Here is a 12,911-nt window from a genome sequence, read left to right as displayed (position 1 = left end):
AATCTAAACGACATAATAAAAAGTCAACCGCACCACGGATTCCCAGACAGTCTCCCACACTGGTACTAGCGAGGCCTTAAGCTGTGTAACTTCCGCGATCTGACGATAGCAGGCACATTCAGCTTAGAATGGCCATTGACATTAGAAGCCTTAATCCATAGTCCTATTTAATCTATTGTGAAACAAAATCTAAACAACATAATAAAAAGTCAACCGCTCCGCGGATTCCCAGAGAGTCTCCCACACTGGTACTAGTGAGGCCTTAAGCTGTGTAACTTCTGTGTTCTGACGAGAGCAGGCACATTCAGCTTAGAATGGCCATTGACATTAAATGCTTTAATCCATAGTCCTTTTTAATCGATTGTGAAACAAAATCTAAACGACATAATAAAAAGTCAACCGCTCCACGGATTCCCAGACAGTCTCCCACACTGGTACTAGCGAGGTTTTAAGCTGTGTAACTTCTGCGATCTGACGAGAGCAGGGACATTCAGCTTAGAATGGCCATTGACATTAAATGCTTTAATTCATAGTCCTTTTTAATCGATTGTGAAACAAAATCTAAACGACATAAAAAAAGCTCAACCGCACAACGGATTCCCAGACAGTCTCCCACACTGGTACTAGTGAGGCCTTAAGCTGTGTAACTTCTGCGATCTGACGAGAGCAGGGACATTCAGCTTAGAATGGCCATTGACGTTAAATGCTTTAATCCATAGTCCTTTTTAATCGATTGTGAAACAAAATCTAAACGACATAATAAAAATTCAACCGCACCATGGATTCCCAGACAGTCTCCCACACTGGTACTAGCGAGGCCTTAAGCTGTGTAACTTCTGCGATGTGACGAGAGCAGGCACATTCAGCTTAGAATGGCCATTGACGTTAAATGCTTTAATCCATAGTCCTATTTAATCTATTGTGAAACAAAATCTAAACGACATAATAAAAAGTCAACCGCACCACGGATTCCCAGACAGTCTCCCACATTGGTACTAGCGAGGCGTTAAGCTGTGTAAGTTCTGCGATCTAACAAGAGCAGGCACATTCAGCTTAGAATGGCCATTGACATTAAATGCTTTAATCCATAGTCCTTTTTAATCGATTGTGAAACAAAATCTAAACGACATAATAAAACGTCAACCGCACCATGGATTCCCAGACAGTCTCCCACACTGGTACTAGCGAGGTTTTAAGCTGTGTAACTTCTGCGATCTGACGAGAGCAGGGACGTTCAGCTTAGAATGGCCATTGACATTAAATGCTTTAATCCATAGTCCTTTTTAATCGATTGTGAAACAAAATCTAAACGACATAATAAAAATTCAACCGCACCACGGATTCCCAGACAGTCTCCCACACTGGTACCAGCGAGGCCTTAAGCTGTGTAACTTCTGCGATCTGACGAGAGCAGGCACATTCAGCTTAGAATGGCCATTGACGTTTAATGCTTTAATCCATAGTCCTATTTAATCTATTGTGAAACAAAATCTAAACGACATAATAAAAAGTCAACCGCACCACGGATTCCCAGACAGTCTCCCACACTGGTACTAGCGAGGCGTTAAGCTGTGTAACTTCTGCGATCTAACGAGAGCAGGCACATTCAGCTTAGAATAGCCATTGACATTAAATGCTTTAATCCATAGTCCTTTTTAATCGATTGTTAAACAAAATCTAAACAACATAATAAAAAGTCAACCGCTCCGCGGATTCCCAGAGAGTCTCCCACACTGGTACTAGTGAGGCCTTAAGCTGTGTAACTTCTGTGTTCTGACGAGAGCAGGTACATTCAGCTTAGAATGGCCTTTGACGTTAAATGCTATAAACCATAGTCCTATTTAATCTATTGTGAAACAAAATCTAAACGACATATTAAAAAGTCAACCGCACCACGGATTCCCAGACAGTCTCCCACACTGGTACTAGCGAGGCCTTAAGCTGTGTAACTTCTGCGATCTGACGAGAGCAGGTACATTCAGCTTAGAATGGCCATTGACGTTAAATGCTTTAATCCATAGTCCTTTTTAATCGATTGTGAAACAAAATCGAAACGACATAATAAAAAGTCAACCGCACTACGGATTCCCAAACAGTCTCCCACACTGGTACTAGCGAGGCCTTAAGCTGTGTAACTTCTGCGTTCTGACGAGAGCAGGCACATTCAGCTTAGAATGGCCATTGACATTAAATGATTTAATCCATAGTCCTTTTTAATCGATTGTGAAACAAAATCTAAACGACATAATAAAAAGTCAACCGCACCACGGATTCCCAGACAGTCTCCCACACTGGAACTAGTGAGGCCTTAAGCTGTGTAACTTCTGCGATCTGACGAGAGCAGGCACATTCAGCTTAGAAAGGCCATTGACATTAAATGCTTTAATCCATAGTCCTTTTTAATCGATTGTGAAACAAAATCTAAACGACATAATAAAAAGTCAACCGCACCACGGATTCCCAGACAGTCTCCCACACTGGTACTAGCGAGGCCTTAAGCTGAGTAACTTCTGCGATCAGACGAGAGCAGGGACATTCAGCTGAGAATGGCCATTGACATTAAATTTTTTAATCCATAGTCCTTTTTTATCGATTGTGAAACAAAATATAAACGACATAATAAAAATTCAACCGCGCCACGGATTCCCAGACAGTCTCCCACACTGGTACTAGCGAGGCCTTAAGCTGTGTAACTTCTGCGATCTGACGAGAGCAGGAACATTCAGCTTAGAATGGCCATTGACGTTAAATGCTTTAATCTATAGTCCTATTTGATCTATTGTGAAACAAAATCTAAACGACATAATAAAAAGTCAACCGCACCACGGATTCCCAGACAGTCTCCCACACTTGTACTAGCGAGGCCCTAAGCTGTGTAACTTCTACGATCTGACGAGAGCAGGCACATTCAGCTTAGAATGGCCATTGACATTAAATGCTTTAATCCATAGTCCTTTTTAATCGATTGTGAAACAAAATCTAAACGACATAATAAAAAGTCAACCGCACCACGGATTCCCAGACAGTCTCCCACACTGGTACTAGCGAGGCCTTAAGCTGTGTAACTTCTGCGATCTGACGAGAGGAGGCACATTCAGCATAGAATGGCCATTGACATTAAATGCTTTAATCCATAGTCCTTTTTAATCGATTGTGAAACAAAATCTAAACGACATAATAAAAAGTCAACCGCACCACAGATTCCCAGACAGTCTCCCACACTGGTACTAGCGAGGCGTTAAGCTGTGTAACTTCTGCGATCTAACGAGAGCAGGCACATTCAGCTTAGAATGGCCATTGACATTAAATGTTATAATCCATAGTCCTTTTTAATCGATTGTGAAACAAAATCTAAACGACATAATAAAAAGTCAACCGCACCACGGATTCCCAGACAGTCTCCCACACTGGTACTAGCGAGGCGTTAAGCTGTGTAACTTCTGCGATCTAACGAGAGCAGGCACATTCAGCTTGGAATGGCCATTGACATTAAATGCTTTAATCCATAGTCCTTTTTAATCGATTGTGAAACAAAATCTAAACGACATAATAAAAAGTCAACCGCACCACGGACTCCCAGCCAGTCTCCCACACTGGTACGAGCGAGGCCTTAAGCTGTGTAACTTCTGCGATCTGACGAGAGCAGGCACATTCAGCTTAGAATGGCCATTGACGTTAAATGCTTTAATCCATAGTCCTATTTAATCTATTGTGAAACAAAATCTAAACGACATAATAAAAAGTCAACCGCACCATGGATTCCCAGACAGTCTCCCACACTGGTACTAGAGAGGCCTTAAGCTGTGTAACTTCTGCGATCTGACGAGAGCAGGAACATTCAGCTTAGAAGGGCCATTGACATTAAAAGGCTTAATCCATAGTCCTATTTAATCTATTGTGAAACAAAATCTAAACAACATAATAAAAAGTCAACCGCACCACGGATTCCCAGACAGTCTCCCACAATGGTACTAGCGAGGCCTTAAGCTGTGTAACTTCTGCGATCTGACGAGAGCAGGGACATTCAGCTTAGAATGGCCATTGACATTAAATGCTTTAATCCATAGTCCTTTTTAATCTATTGTGAAACAAAATCTAAACGACATAATAAAAATGCAACCCCACCACGGATTCCCAGACAGTCTCCCACACTGGTACTAGCGAGGACTTAAGCTGTGTAACTTCTGCGTTCTGACGAGAGCAGGCACATTCACCTTAGAATGGCCATTGACGTTAAATGCTTTAATCCATAGTCCTATTTAATCTATTGTGAAACAAAATCTAAACGACATAATAAAAAGTCAACCGCACCACGGATTCCCAGACAGTCTCCCACACTGGTACTAGTGAGGCCTTAGGGTATGTGCACACACACTAATTACGTCCGTAAATGACGGACGTATTTCGGCCGCAAGTAGTGGACCGAACACAGTGCAGGGAGCCGGGCTCCTAGCATCATACTTATGTACGACGCTAGGAGTCCCTGCCTCTCTGTGGAACTACTGTCCCGTACTGAAAACATGATTACAGTACGGGACAGTTGTCCTGCAGAGAGGCAGGGACTCCTAGCATCGTATATAACTATGATGCTAGGAGCCCGGCTCCCTGCAGTGTGTTCGGTCCGGTACTTGCGGCCGAAATACGTCCATCAATTACGGACGTAATTAGTGTGTGTGCACATACCCTTAAGCTGTGTAACTTCTGCGATCTGACGAGAGCAGGCACATTCAGCTTAGAATGGCCATTGACATTAAATGATTTAATCCATAGTCCTTTTTAATCGATTGTGAAACAAAATCTAAACGACATAATAAAAAGTCAACCGCACCACGGATTCCCAGACAGTCTCCCACACTGGTACTTGTGAGGCCTTAAGCTGTGTAACTTCTGCGATCTGACGAGAGCAGGCACATTCAGCTTAGAATGGCCATTGACATTAAATGCTTTAATCCATAGTCCTTTTTAATCGATTGTGAAACAAAATATAAAGGACATAATAAAAACTCAACCGCACCACGGATTCCAAGACAGTCTCCCACACTGGTACTAGCGAGGCCTTAAGCTGTGTAACTTCTGCGATCTGACGAGAGCAGGCACATTCAGCTTAGAATGGCCATTGACGTTAAATGCTTTAATCCATAGTCCTATTTGATCTATTGTGAAACAAAATCTAAACGACATAATAAAAAGTCAACCGTACTACGGATTCCCAGACAGCCTCCCACACTGGTACTAGCGAGGCCTTAAGCTGTGTAACTTCTGCGTTCTGACGAGAGCAGGCACATTCAGCTTAGAATGGCCATTGACATTAAATGCTTTAATCCATAGTCCTTTTTAATCGATTGTGAAACAAAATCTAAACTACATAATAAAAAGTCAACCGCACCACGGATTCCCAGACAGTCTCCCACACTGGTCCTAGCGAGGCCTTAAGCTGTGTAACTTCTGTGATCTGACGAGAGCAGGGACATTCAGCTTAGAAGGGCCATTGACATTAAAAGCCTTAATCCATAGTCCTATTTAATCTATTGTGAAACAAAATCTAAACAACATAATAAAAAGTCAACCGCACCACGGATTCCCAGACAGTCTCCCACACTGGTCCTAGCGAGGCCTTAAGCTGTGTAACTTCTGTGATCTGACGAGAGCAGGGACATTCAGCTTAGAATGGCCATTGACATTAAATGCTTTAATCCATAGTCCTTTTTAATCGATTGTGAAACAAAATCTAAACGACATAATAAAAATGCAACCGCACCACGGATTCCCAGACAGTCTCCCACACTGGTACTAGCGAGGCCTTAAGCTGTGTAACTTCTGCGTTCTGATGAGAGCAGGCACATTCAGCTTAGAATGGCCATTGACTTTAAAAGCCTTAATCCATAGTCCTATTTAATCTATTGTGAAACAAAATCTAAACAACATAATAAAAAGTCAACCGCACCACAGATTCCCAGAGAGTCTCCCACACTGGTACTAGCGAGGCCTTAAGCTGTGTAACTTCTGCGATCTGACGAGAGCAGGCACATTCAGCTTAGAATGGCCATTGACATTAAATGCTTTAATCCATAGTCCTTTTTAATCGATTGTGAAACAAAATCTAAACGACATAATAAAAAGTCAACCGCACCACGGATTCCCAGACAGTCTCCCACACTGGTACTAGCGAGGCCTTAAGCTGTGTAACTTCTGCGATCTGACGAGAGCAGGCACATTCAGCTTAGAATGGCCATTGACGTTAAATGCTTTAATCCATAGTCCTATTTAATCTATTGTGAAACAAAATCTAAACGACATAATAAAAAGTCAACCGCACCACGGATTCCCAGACAGTCTCCCACACTGGTACTAGCGAGGCCTTAAGCTGTGTAACTTCTGCGATCTGACGAGAGCAGGCACATTCAGCTTAGAATGGCCATTGACTTTAAATGCTTTAATCCATAGTCCTTTTTAATCGATTGTGAAACAAAATCTAAACGACATAATAAAAAGTCAACCGCACCACGGATTCCCAGACAGTCTCCCACACTGGTACTAGCGAGGCCTTAAGCTGAGTAACTTCTGCGATCTGACGAGAGCAGGGACACTCAGCTTAGAATGGCCATTGACATTAAATGCTTTAATCCATAGTCCTTTTTAATCGATTGTGAAACAAAATCTAAACGACATAATAGAAAGTCAACCGCACCACTGATTCCCAGACAGTCTCCCACACTGGTACTAGCGAGGCCTTAAGCTGTGTAACTTCTGCGATCTGACGAGAGCAGGCACATTCAGCTTAGAATGGCCATTGACATTAAATGCTTTAATCCATAGTCCTTTTTAATCGATTGTGAAACAAAATCTAAACGACATAATAAAAAGTCAACCGCACCACGGATTCCCAGACAGTCTCCCACACTGGTACTAGCGAGGCCTTAGGCTGTGTAACTTCTGCGATCTGACGAGAGCAGGCACATTCAGCTTAGAATGGCCATTGACATTAAATGCTTTAATCCATAGTCCTTTTTAATCGATTGTGAAACAAAATCTAAACGACATAATAAAAAGTCAACCGCACCACGGATTCCCAGACAGTCTCCCACACTGGTACTAGCGAGGCCTTAAGCTGTGTAACTTCTGCGATCTGACGAGAGCAGGCACATTCAGCTTAAAATGGCCATTGCCATTAAAAGCTTTAATCCATAGTCCTTTTTAATCGATTGTGAAACAAAATCTAAACGACATAATAAAAAGTCAACCGCACCACGGATTCCCAGACAGTCTCCCACACTGGTTCTAGCGAGGCCTTAAGCTGTGTAGCTTCTGCGATCTGACGAGAGCAGGCACATTCAGCTTAGAATGGCCATTGACTTTAAAAGCCTTAATCCATAGTCCTATTTAATCTATTGTGAAACAAAATCTAAACAACATAATACAAAGTCAACCGCACCACAGATTCCCAGAGAGTCTCCCACACTGGTACTAGCGAGGCCTTAAGCTGTGTAACTTCTGCGATCTGACGAGAGCAGGCACATTCAGCTTAGAATGGCCTTTGACATTAAATGCTTTAATCCATAGTCCTTTTTAAATCGATTGTGAAACAAAATCTAAACGACATAATAAAAAGTCAACCGCACCACGGATTCCCAGACAGTCTCCCACACTGGTACTAGCGAGGCCTTAAGCTGTGTAACTTCTGCGATCTGACGAGAGCAGGCACATTCAGCTTAGAATGGCCATTGACATTAAATGCTTTAATCCATAGTCCTTTTTAATCGATTGTGAAACAAAATCTAAACAACATAATAAAAAGTCAACCGCACCACGGATTCCCAGACAGTCTCCCACACTGGTACTAGCGAGGCCTTAAGCTGTGTAACTTCTGCGATCTGACGAGAGCAGGCACATTCAGCTTAGAAAGGCCATTGACATTAAATGCTTTAATCCATAGTCCTTTTTAATCGATTGTGAAACAAAATCTAAACGACATAATAAAAAGTCAACCGCACCACGGATTCCCAGACAGTCTCCCACACTGGTACTAGCGAGGCCTTAAGCTGTGTAACTTCTGCGATCTGACGAGAGCAGGCACATTCAGCTTAGAATGGCCATTGACATTAAATGCTTTAATCCATAGTCCTTTTTAATCGATTGTGAAACAAAATCTAAACTACATAATAAAAAGTCAACCGCAACACGGATTCCCAGACAGTCTCCCACACTGGTACTAGCGAGGCCTTAAGCTGTGTAACTTCTGCGATCTGACCAGAGCAGGGACATTCAGCTTAGAATAGTCATTGACATTAAATGCTTTAATCCATAGTCCTTTTTAATCGATTGTGAAACAAAATCTAAACGACATAATAAAAATTCAACCGCACCACGGATTCCCAGACAGTCTCCCACACTGGTACTAGCGAGGCCTTAAGCTGTGTAACTTATGCGATCTGACGAGAGCTGGCACATTCAGCTTAGAATGGCCATTGACATTAAATGCTTTAATCCATAGTCCTTTTTAATCGATTGTGAAACAAAATCTAAACGACATAATAAAAAGTCAACCGCACCACGGATTCCCAGACAGTCTCCCACACTGGTTCTAGCGAGGCCTTAAGCTGTGTAACTTCTGCGATCAGATGAGAACAGGCACATTCAGCTTAGAATGGCCATTGACTTTAAAAGTCTTAATCCATAGTCCTATTTAATCTATTGTGAAACAAAATCTAAACAACATAATAAAAAGTCAACCGCACCACAGATTCCCAGAGAGTCTCCCACACCGGTACTAGCGAGGCCTTAAGCTGTGTAACTTCTGCGATCTGACGAGAGTAGGCACATTCAGCTTAGAATGGCCATTGACATTAAATGCTTTAATCCATAGTCCTTTTTAATCGAATGTGAAACAAAATCTAAACGACATAATAAAAAGTCAACCGCACCACGGATTCCCAGACAGTCTCTCACACTGGTACTAGCGAGGCCTTAAGCTGCGTAACTTCTGCAAACTGACGAGAGCAGGCACATTCAGCTTAAAATGGCCATTGACGTTAAATGCTTTAATCCATAGTCCTATTTAATCTATTGTGAAACAAAATCTAAACGACATAATAAAAAGTCAACCGCACCACGGATTCCCAGACAGTCTCCCACACTGGTACTAGCGAGGCCTTAAACTGTGTAACTTCTGCGATCTGATGAGAGCAGGCACATTCAGTTTAGAATGGCCATTGACATTAAATGCTTTAATCCATAGTCCTTTTTAATCGATTGTGAAACAAAATCTAAACGACATAATAAAAAGTCAACCGCAACACGGATTCCCAGACAGTCTCCCACAATGGTACTAGCGAGGCCTTAAGCTGTGTAACTTCTGCGATCTGACGAGAGCAGGCACATTCAGCTTAGAATGGCCATTGACTTTAAAAGCCTTAATCCATAGTCCTATTTAATCTATTGTGAAACAAAATCTAAACAACATAATAAAAAGTCAACCCCACCACAGATTCCCAGAGAGTCTCCCACACTGGTACTAGCGAGGCCTTAAGCTGTGTAACTTCTGCGATCTGACGAGAGCAAGCACATTCAGCTTAGAATGGCCATTGACATTAAATGCTTTAATCCATAGTCCTTTTTAATCGAATGTGAAACAAAATCTAAACGACATAATAAAAAGTCAACCGCACCACGGATTCCCAGACAGTCTCCCACACTGGTACTGGTGAGGCGTTAAGCTGTGTAACTCCTGCGTTCTAACGAGAGAAGGCAAATTCAGCTTAGAATGGCCATTGACATTAAAAGCCTTAATCCAAAGTCCTATTTAATCTATTGTGAAACAAAATCTAAACAACATAATAAAAAGTCAACCGCACCACGGATTCCCAGACAGTCTCCCACACTGGTACTAGCGAGGCCTTAAGCTGTGTAACTTCTGCGATCTGACGAGAGCAGGCACATTCAGCTTAGAATGGCCATTGACATTAAATGCTTTAATCCATAGTCCTTTTTAATCGATTGTGAAACAAAATCTAAACGACATAATAAAAAGTCAACCGCACCACGTATTCCCAGACAGTCTCCCACACTGGTACTAGCGAGGCCTTAAGCTGTGTAACTTCTGCGATCTGACGAGAGCAGGCACATTCAGCTTAGAATGGCCATTGACGTTAAATGCTTTAATCCATAGTCCTATTTAATCTATTGTGAAACAGAATCTAAACGACATAATAAAAAGTCAACCGCACCACGGATTCCCAGACAGTCTCCCACACTGGTACTAGCGAGGCCTTAAGCTGTGTAATTTCTGCAATCTGACGAGAGCAGGCACATTCAGCTTAGAATGGCCATTGACATTGAATGCTTTAATCCATAGTCCTTTTTAATCGATTGTGAAACAAAATCTAAACGACATAAAAAAAAGTCAACCGCACCACGGATTCCCAGACAGTCTCCCACACTGGTACTAACGAGGCCTTAAGCTGTGTAACTTCTGCGATCTGACGAGAGCAGGCACATTCAGCTTAGAATGGCCATTGACATTAAATGCTTTAATCCATAGTCCTTTTTAATCGATTGTGAAACAAAATCTAAACGACATAATAAAAAGTCAACCGCACCACGGATTCCCAGACAGTCTCCCACACTGGTACTAGCGAGGCCTTAAGCTGTGTAACTTCTGCTATCTGACGAGAGCAGGGACATTCAGATTAGAATGGCCATTGACATTAAATGCTTTAATCCATAGTCCTTTTTAATCTATTGTGAAACAAAATCTAAACGACATAATAAAAAGTCAACCGCACCACGGATTCCCAGACAGTCTCCCACACTGGTACTAGCGAGGCCTTAAGCTGTGTAACTTCTGCGATCTGACGAGAGCAGGCACATTCAGCTTAGAATGGCCATAGACATTAAAAGCCTTAATCCATAGTCCTATTTAATCTATTGTGAAACAAAATCTAAACGACTTAATAAAAAGTCAACCGCACCACGGATTCCCAGACAGTCTCCCACACTGGTACTAGCGAGGCCTTAAGCTGTGTAACTTCTGCGATCTGACGAGAGCAGGCACATTCAGCTTAGAATGGCCATTGACATTATATGCTTTAATCCATAGTCCTTTTAATCGATTGTGAAACAAAATCTAAACGACATAATAAAAAGTCAACCGCACCACGGATTCCCAGACAGTCTCCCACACTGGTACTAGCGAGGCCTTAAGCTGTGTAACTTCTGCGATCTGACGAGAGCAGGCACATTCAGCTTAGAATGGCCATTGACGTTAAATGCTTTAATCCAGAGTCCTATTTAATCTATTGTGAAACAAAATCTAAACGACATAATAAAAAGTCAACCGCACCACGGATTCCCAGACAGTCTCCCACACTGGTACTAGCGAGGCCTTAACCCCTTAAGGACGCAGCCTAGTTTTGGCCTTAAGGCTCAGAGCCCATTTTTCAAATCTGACATATTTCACTTTATGTGGTAATAACGTGGGAATGCTTAAACCTACCCAAGCGATTCTGAGATTGTTTTCTCGTGACACATTGGGCTTCATGTTCGTGGTAAAATTTGGTCGATATATTCAGTGTTTATTGGTGAAAAATTGCAAAATTTTGAGAAAATTTTGAAAAAATTGCATTTTTCAGAATTTAAATGCATCTGCTTGTAAAACAGACGGATATACCACCCACAATAGTCACTAGTTCACATTTCCCATATGTCTACTTTAGATTGGCATCGTTTTTTGAACATTCTTTTATTTTTCTTGGACGTTACAAGGCTTAGAACATAAACTGCAATTTCTCATATTTTTAAGAAAATGTCAAAAGCCTTTTTTTTAAGGTACCTGTTCAGTTCTGAAGTGGCTTTGAGGGGCCTATGTATTAGAAACCCTGATAAAACACCCCATTTTAAAAACTAGACCCCTCAAAGTATTCAAAACAGCATTTAGAAAGTTTTTTAACCCTTCAGGCATTTCACAGGAATTAAAGCAAAGTGGAGGTGAACTTTGCAAATTTCATTTTTCTTGCGGAATTTCAATTTTATTCATTTTTTTTTCTGTAACAAAGAAGGTTTTACCAGAGAAACACTACTAAATATGTATTGTCCAGATTATGCAGTTTTTAGAAATGTCCCACATGTGGCCCTACTGCGCTCGTGGACTAAAACACAAGGCCTAGAAGCAAAGAAGCACCTAGTGTATTTTGAGTCCTCTTTTTTATTAGAATATATTTTAGGCAGCATGCCGGGTTTGAAGAGGTGTTGAGGTGCCAAAACAGTAGGAATCCCCCAATAGTGACCCCATTTTGGAAACTACACCCCTCAAGGAATTCATTTATGGTTGTTGTTACCATTTTGACCGCACAGTTTTTTCACAGCACGTATTTGAATTGGGCTGTGAAATGAAAAAAATGTCATTTTTTCCAATAAAATGTCATTTGTGATCAAAATTTCTTATTTTCACAGGGAACAAAATGCTCAATTTTGTTGCCCAATTTCTCCTGAGTGCATCAATACCCCATTTGTGGCAATAAACTGCCGTTTGGGCCCATGGGAGGCCTCAGAAGGGAAGGAGCGCTGTGTGTTCTTTGGAGTCCAGATTTTGCTGCATTGGTTTTCGGCTGCCATGTCGCATTTGCAGAGCCCCAGAGGTATCAAAGCAATGGAAACCCACCAGAAGTGACCCCATTTTGGAAACTACACCCCTCAAGGAATTCATTTATGGGTAATGTGACCATTTAGACACCATAGTTTCTTCACAGAACTTATTTGAATTGGGCTGGGAATTAAATAAATATATATTTTTTCCAATAATATGTCATTTTAGCTCAAAAATTCTTATTTTCACAAGAAACAAAATACCCCATTCTGTTGCGCAATTTGTTCTGAGTGCCGCAATACCCCATTTGTTGTGATAAACTGCCGTTTGG

The 12,911-nt window shown here is 41.6% G+C and overlaps 48 pseudogenes; all 48 read right to left on the bottom strand.

Annotated features, from left to right (window-relative positions):
- Window positions 1-21: 21 nt before the first annotated feature.
- On the bottom strand, window positions 22-140 carry LOC142712393 (5S ribosomal RNA; annotated as a pseudogene).
- A 67-nt stretch (window positions 141-207) lies between these two features.
- Window positions 208-326, bottom strand: LOC142712364 (5S ribosomal RNA; annotated as a pseudogene).
- A 67-nt stretch (window positions 327-393) lies between these two features.
- LOC142712446 (5S ribosomal RNA) lies at window positions 394-512 on the bottom strand (annotated as a pseudogene).
- A 67-nt stretch (window positions 513-579) lies between these two features.
- LOC142712455 (5S ribosomal RNA) lies at window positions 580-698 on the bottom strand (annotated as a pseudogene).
- Window positions 699-1,323: 625 nt separating this feature from the next.
- Window positions 1,324-1,442, bottom strand: LOC142712328 (5S ribosomal RNA; annotated as a pseudogene).
- Window positions 1,443-1,509: 67 nt separating this feature from the next.
- On the bottom strand, window positions 1,510-1,628 carry LOC142712422 (5S ribosomal RNA; annotated as a pseudogene).
- A 67-nt stretch (window positions 1,629-1,695) lies between these two features.
- On the bottom strand, window positions 1,696-1,814 carry LOC142712437 (5S ribosomal RNA; annotated as a pseudogene).
- Window positions 1,815-1,881: 67 nt separating this feature from the next.
- Window positions 1,882-2,000, bottom strand: LOC142712493 (5S ribosomal RNA; annotated as a pseudogene).
- Window positions 2,001-2,067: 67 nt separating this feature from the next.
- On the bottom strand, window positions 2,068-2,186 carry LOC142712254 (5S ribosomal RNA; annotated as a pseudogene).
- A 67-nt stretch (window positions 2,187-2,253) lies between these two features.
- LOC142712390 (5S ribosomal RNA) lies at window positions 2,254-2,372 on the bottom strand (annotated as a pseudogene).
- A 67-nt stretch (window positions 2,373-2,439) lies between these two features.
- LOC142712268 (5S ribosomal RNA) lies at window positions 2,440-2,558 on the bottom strand (annotated as a pseudogene).
- Window positions 2,559-2,625: 67 nt separating this feature from the next.
- LOC142712311 (5S ribosomal RNA) lies at window positions 2,626-2,744 on the bottom strand (annotated as a pseudogene).
- Window positions 2,745-2,811: 67 nt separating this feature from the next.
- LOC142712376 (5S ribosomal RNA) lies at window positions 2,812-2,930 on the bottom strand (annotated as a pseudogene).
- Window positions 2,931-2,997: 67 nt separating this feature from the next.
- On the bottom strand, window positions 2,998-3,116 carry LOC142712458 (5S ribosomal RNA; annotated as a pseudogene).
- A 67-nt stretch (window positions 3,117-3,183) lies between these two features.
- LOC142712419 (5S ribosomal RNA) lies at window positions 3,184-3,302 on the bottom strand (annotated as a pseudogene).
- A 67-nt stretch (window positions 3,303-3,369) lies between these two features.
- LOC142712454 (5S ribosomal RNA) lies at window positions 3,370-3,488 on the bottom strand (annotated as a pseudogene).
- Window positions 3,489-3,555: 67 nt separating this feature from the next.
- On the bottom strand, window positions 3,556-3,674 carry LOC142712323 (5S ribosomal RNA; annotated as a pseudogene).
- A 67-nt stretch (window positions 3,675-3,741) lies between these two features.
- LOC142712452 (5S ribosomal RNA) lies at window positions 3,742-3,860 on the bottom strand (annotated as a pseudogene).
- Window positions 3,861-3,927: 67 nt separating this feature from the next.
- Window positions 3,928-4,046, bottom strand: LOC142712157 (5S ribosomal RNA; annotated as a pseudogene).
- Window positions 4,047-4,816: 770 nt separating this feature from the next.
- On the bottom strand, window positions 4,817-4,935 carry LOC142712167 (5S ribosomal RNA; annotated as a pseudogene).
- A 67-nt stretch (window positions 4,936-5,002) lies between these two features.
- Window positions 5,003-5,121, bottom strand: LOC142712342 (5S ribosomal RNA; annotated as a pseudogene).
- Window positions 5,122-5,188: 67 nt separating this feature from the next.
- On the bottom strand, window positions 5,189-5,307 carry LOC142712398 (5S ribosomal RNA; annotated as a pseudogene).
- A 439-nt stretch (window positions 5,308-5,746) lies between these two features.
- Window positions 5,747-5,865, bottom strand: LOC142712240 (5S ribosomal RNA; annotated as a pseudogene).
- Window positions 5,866-5,932: 67 nt separating this feature from the next.
- LOC142712146 (5S ribosomal RNA) lies at window positions 5,933-6,051 on the bottom strand (annotated as a pseudogene).
- A 67-nt stretch (window positions 6,052-6,118) lies between these two features.
- Window positions 6,119-6,237, bottom strand: LOC142712322 (5S ribosomal RNA; annotated as a pseudogene).
- Window positions 6,238-6,304: 67 nt separating this feature from the next.
- On the bottom strand, window positions 6,305-6,423 carry LOC142712310 (5S ribosomal RNA; annotated as a pseudogene).
- A 67-nt stretch (window positions 6,424-6,490) lies between these two features.
- Window positions 6,491-6,609, bottom strand: LOC142712283 (5S ribosomal RNA; annotated as a pseudogene).
- Window positions 6,610-6,676: 67 nt separating this feature from the next.
- Window positions 6,677-6,795, bottom strand: LOC142712181 (5S ribosomal RNA; annotated as a pseudogene).
- A 67-nt stretch (window positions 6,796-6,862) lies between these two features.
- LOC142712232 (5S ribosomal RNA) lies at window positions 6,863-6,981 on the bottom strand (annotated as a pseudogene).
- Window positions 6,982-7,048: 67 nt separating this feature from the next.
- Window positions 7,049-7,167, bottom strand: LOC142712314 (5S ribosomal RNA; annotated as a pseudogene).
- A 67-nt stretch (window positions 7,168-7,234) lies between these two features.
- Window positions 7,235-7,353, bottom strand: LOC142712379 (5S ribosomal RNA; annotated as a pseudogene).
- A 67-nt stretch (window positions 7,354-7,420) lies between these two features.
- LOC142712306 (5S ribosomal RNA) lies at window positions 7,421-7,539 on the bottom strand (annotated as a pseudogene).
- A 68-nt stretch (window positions 7,540-7,607) lies between these two features.
- Window positions 7,608-7,726, bottom strand: LOC142712298 (5S ribosomal RNA; annotated as a pseudogene).
- Window positions 7,727-7,793: 67 nt separating this feature from the next.
- LOC142712196 (5S ribosomal RNA) lies at window positions 7,794-7,912 on the bottom strand (annotated as a pseudogene).
- Window positions 7,913-7,979: 67 nt separating this feature from the next.
- On the bottom strand, window positions 7,980-8,098 carry LOC142712286 (5S ribosomal RNA; annotated as a pseudogene).
- A 439-nt stretch (window positions 8,099-8,537) lies between these two features.
- LOC142712373 (5S ribosomal RNA) lies at window positions 8,538-8,656 on the bottom strand (annotated as a pseudogene).
- A 67-nt stretch (window positions 8,657-8,723) lies between these two features.
- Window positions 8,724-8,842, bottom strand: LOC142712358 (5S ribosomal RNA; annotated as a pseudogene).
- A 253-nt stretch (window positions 8,843-9,095) lies between these two features.
- On the bottom strand, window positions 9,096-9,214 carry LOC142712139 (5S ribosomal RNA; annotated as a pseudogene).
- Window positions 9,215-9,281: 67 nt separating this feature from the next.
- LOC142712333 (5S ribosomal RNA) lies at window positions 9,282-9,400 on the bottom strand (annotated as a pseudogene).
- A 67-nt stretch (window positions 9,401-9,467) lies between these two features.
- On the bottom strand, window positions 9,468-9,586 carry LOC142712411 (5S ribosomal RNA; annotated as a pseudogene).
- A 253-nt stretch (window positions 9,587-9,839) lies between these two features.
- LOC142712273 (5S ribosomal RNA) lies at window positions 9,840-9,958 on the bottom strand (annotated as a pseudogene).
- A 67-nt stretch (window positions 9,959-10,025) lies between these two features.
- Window positions 10,026-10,144, bottom strand: LOC142712163 (5S ribosomal RNA; annotated as a pseudogene).
- A 67-nt stretch (window positions 10,145-10,211) lies between these two features.
- LOC142712209 (5S ribosomal RNA) lies at window positions 10,212-10,330 on the bottom strand (annotated as a pseudogene).
- Window positions 10,331-10,397: 67 nt separating this feature from the next.
- Window positions 10,398-10,516, bottom strand: LOC142712151 (5S ribosomal RNA; annotated as a pseudogene).
- A 67-nt stretch (window positions 10,517-10,583) lies between these two features.
- Window positions 10,584-10,702, bottom strand: LOC142712416 (5S ribosomal RNA; annotated as a pseudogene).
- Window positions 10,703-10,769: 67 nt separating this feature from the next.
- LOC142712168 (5S ribosomal RNA) lies at window positions 10,770-10,888 on the bottom strand (annotated as a pseudogene).
- Window positions 10,889-10,955: 67 nt separating this feature from the next.
- LOC142712261 (5S ribosomal RNA) lies at window positions 10,956-11,074 on the bottom strand (annotated as a pseudogene).
- Window positions 11,075-11,140: 66 nt separating this feature from the next.
- Window positions 11,141-11,259, bottom strand: LOC142712249 (5S ribosomal RNA; annotated as a pseudogene).
- Between the last annotated feature and the right edge of the window lie 1,652 nt (window positions 11,260-12,911).

The sequence above is a fragment of the Rhinoderma darwinii genome, unplaced genomic scaffold, assembly GCF_050947455.1.
Source record: "Rhinoderma darwinii isolate aRhiDar2 unplaced genomic scaffold, aRhiDar2.hap1 Scaffold_4314, whole genome shotgun sequence".
Classification (NCBI taxonomy): domain Eukaryota; kingdom Metazoa; phylum Chordata; class Amphibia; order Anura; family Rhinodermatidae; genus Rhinoderma; species Rhinoderma darwinii.
Note: the sequence above shows the minus strand (reverse complement) of the source record. Positions and strands in the feature narration are given on the sequence as shown.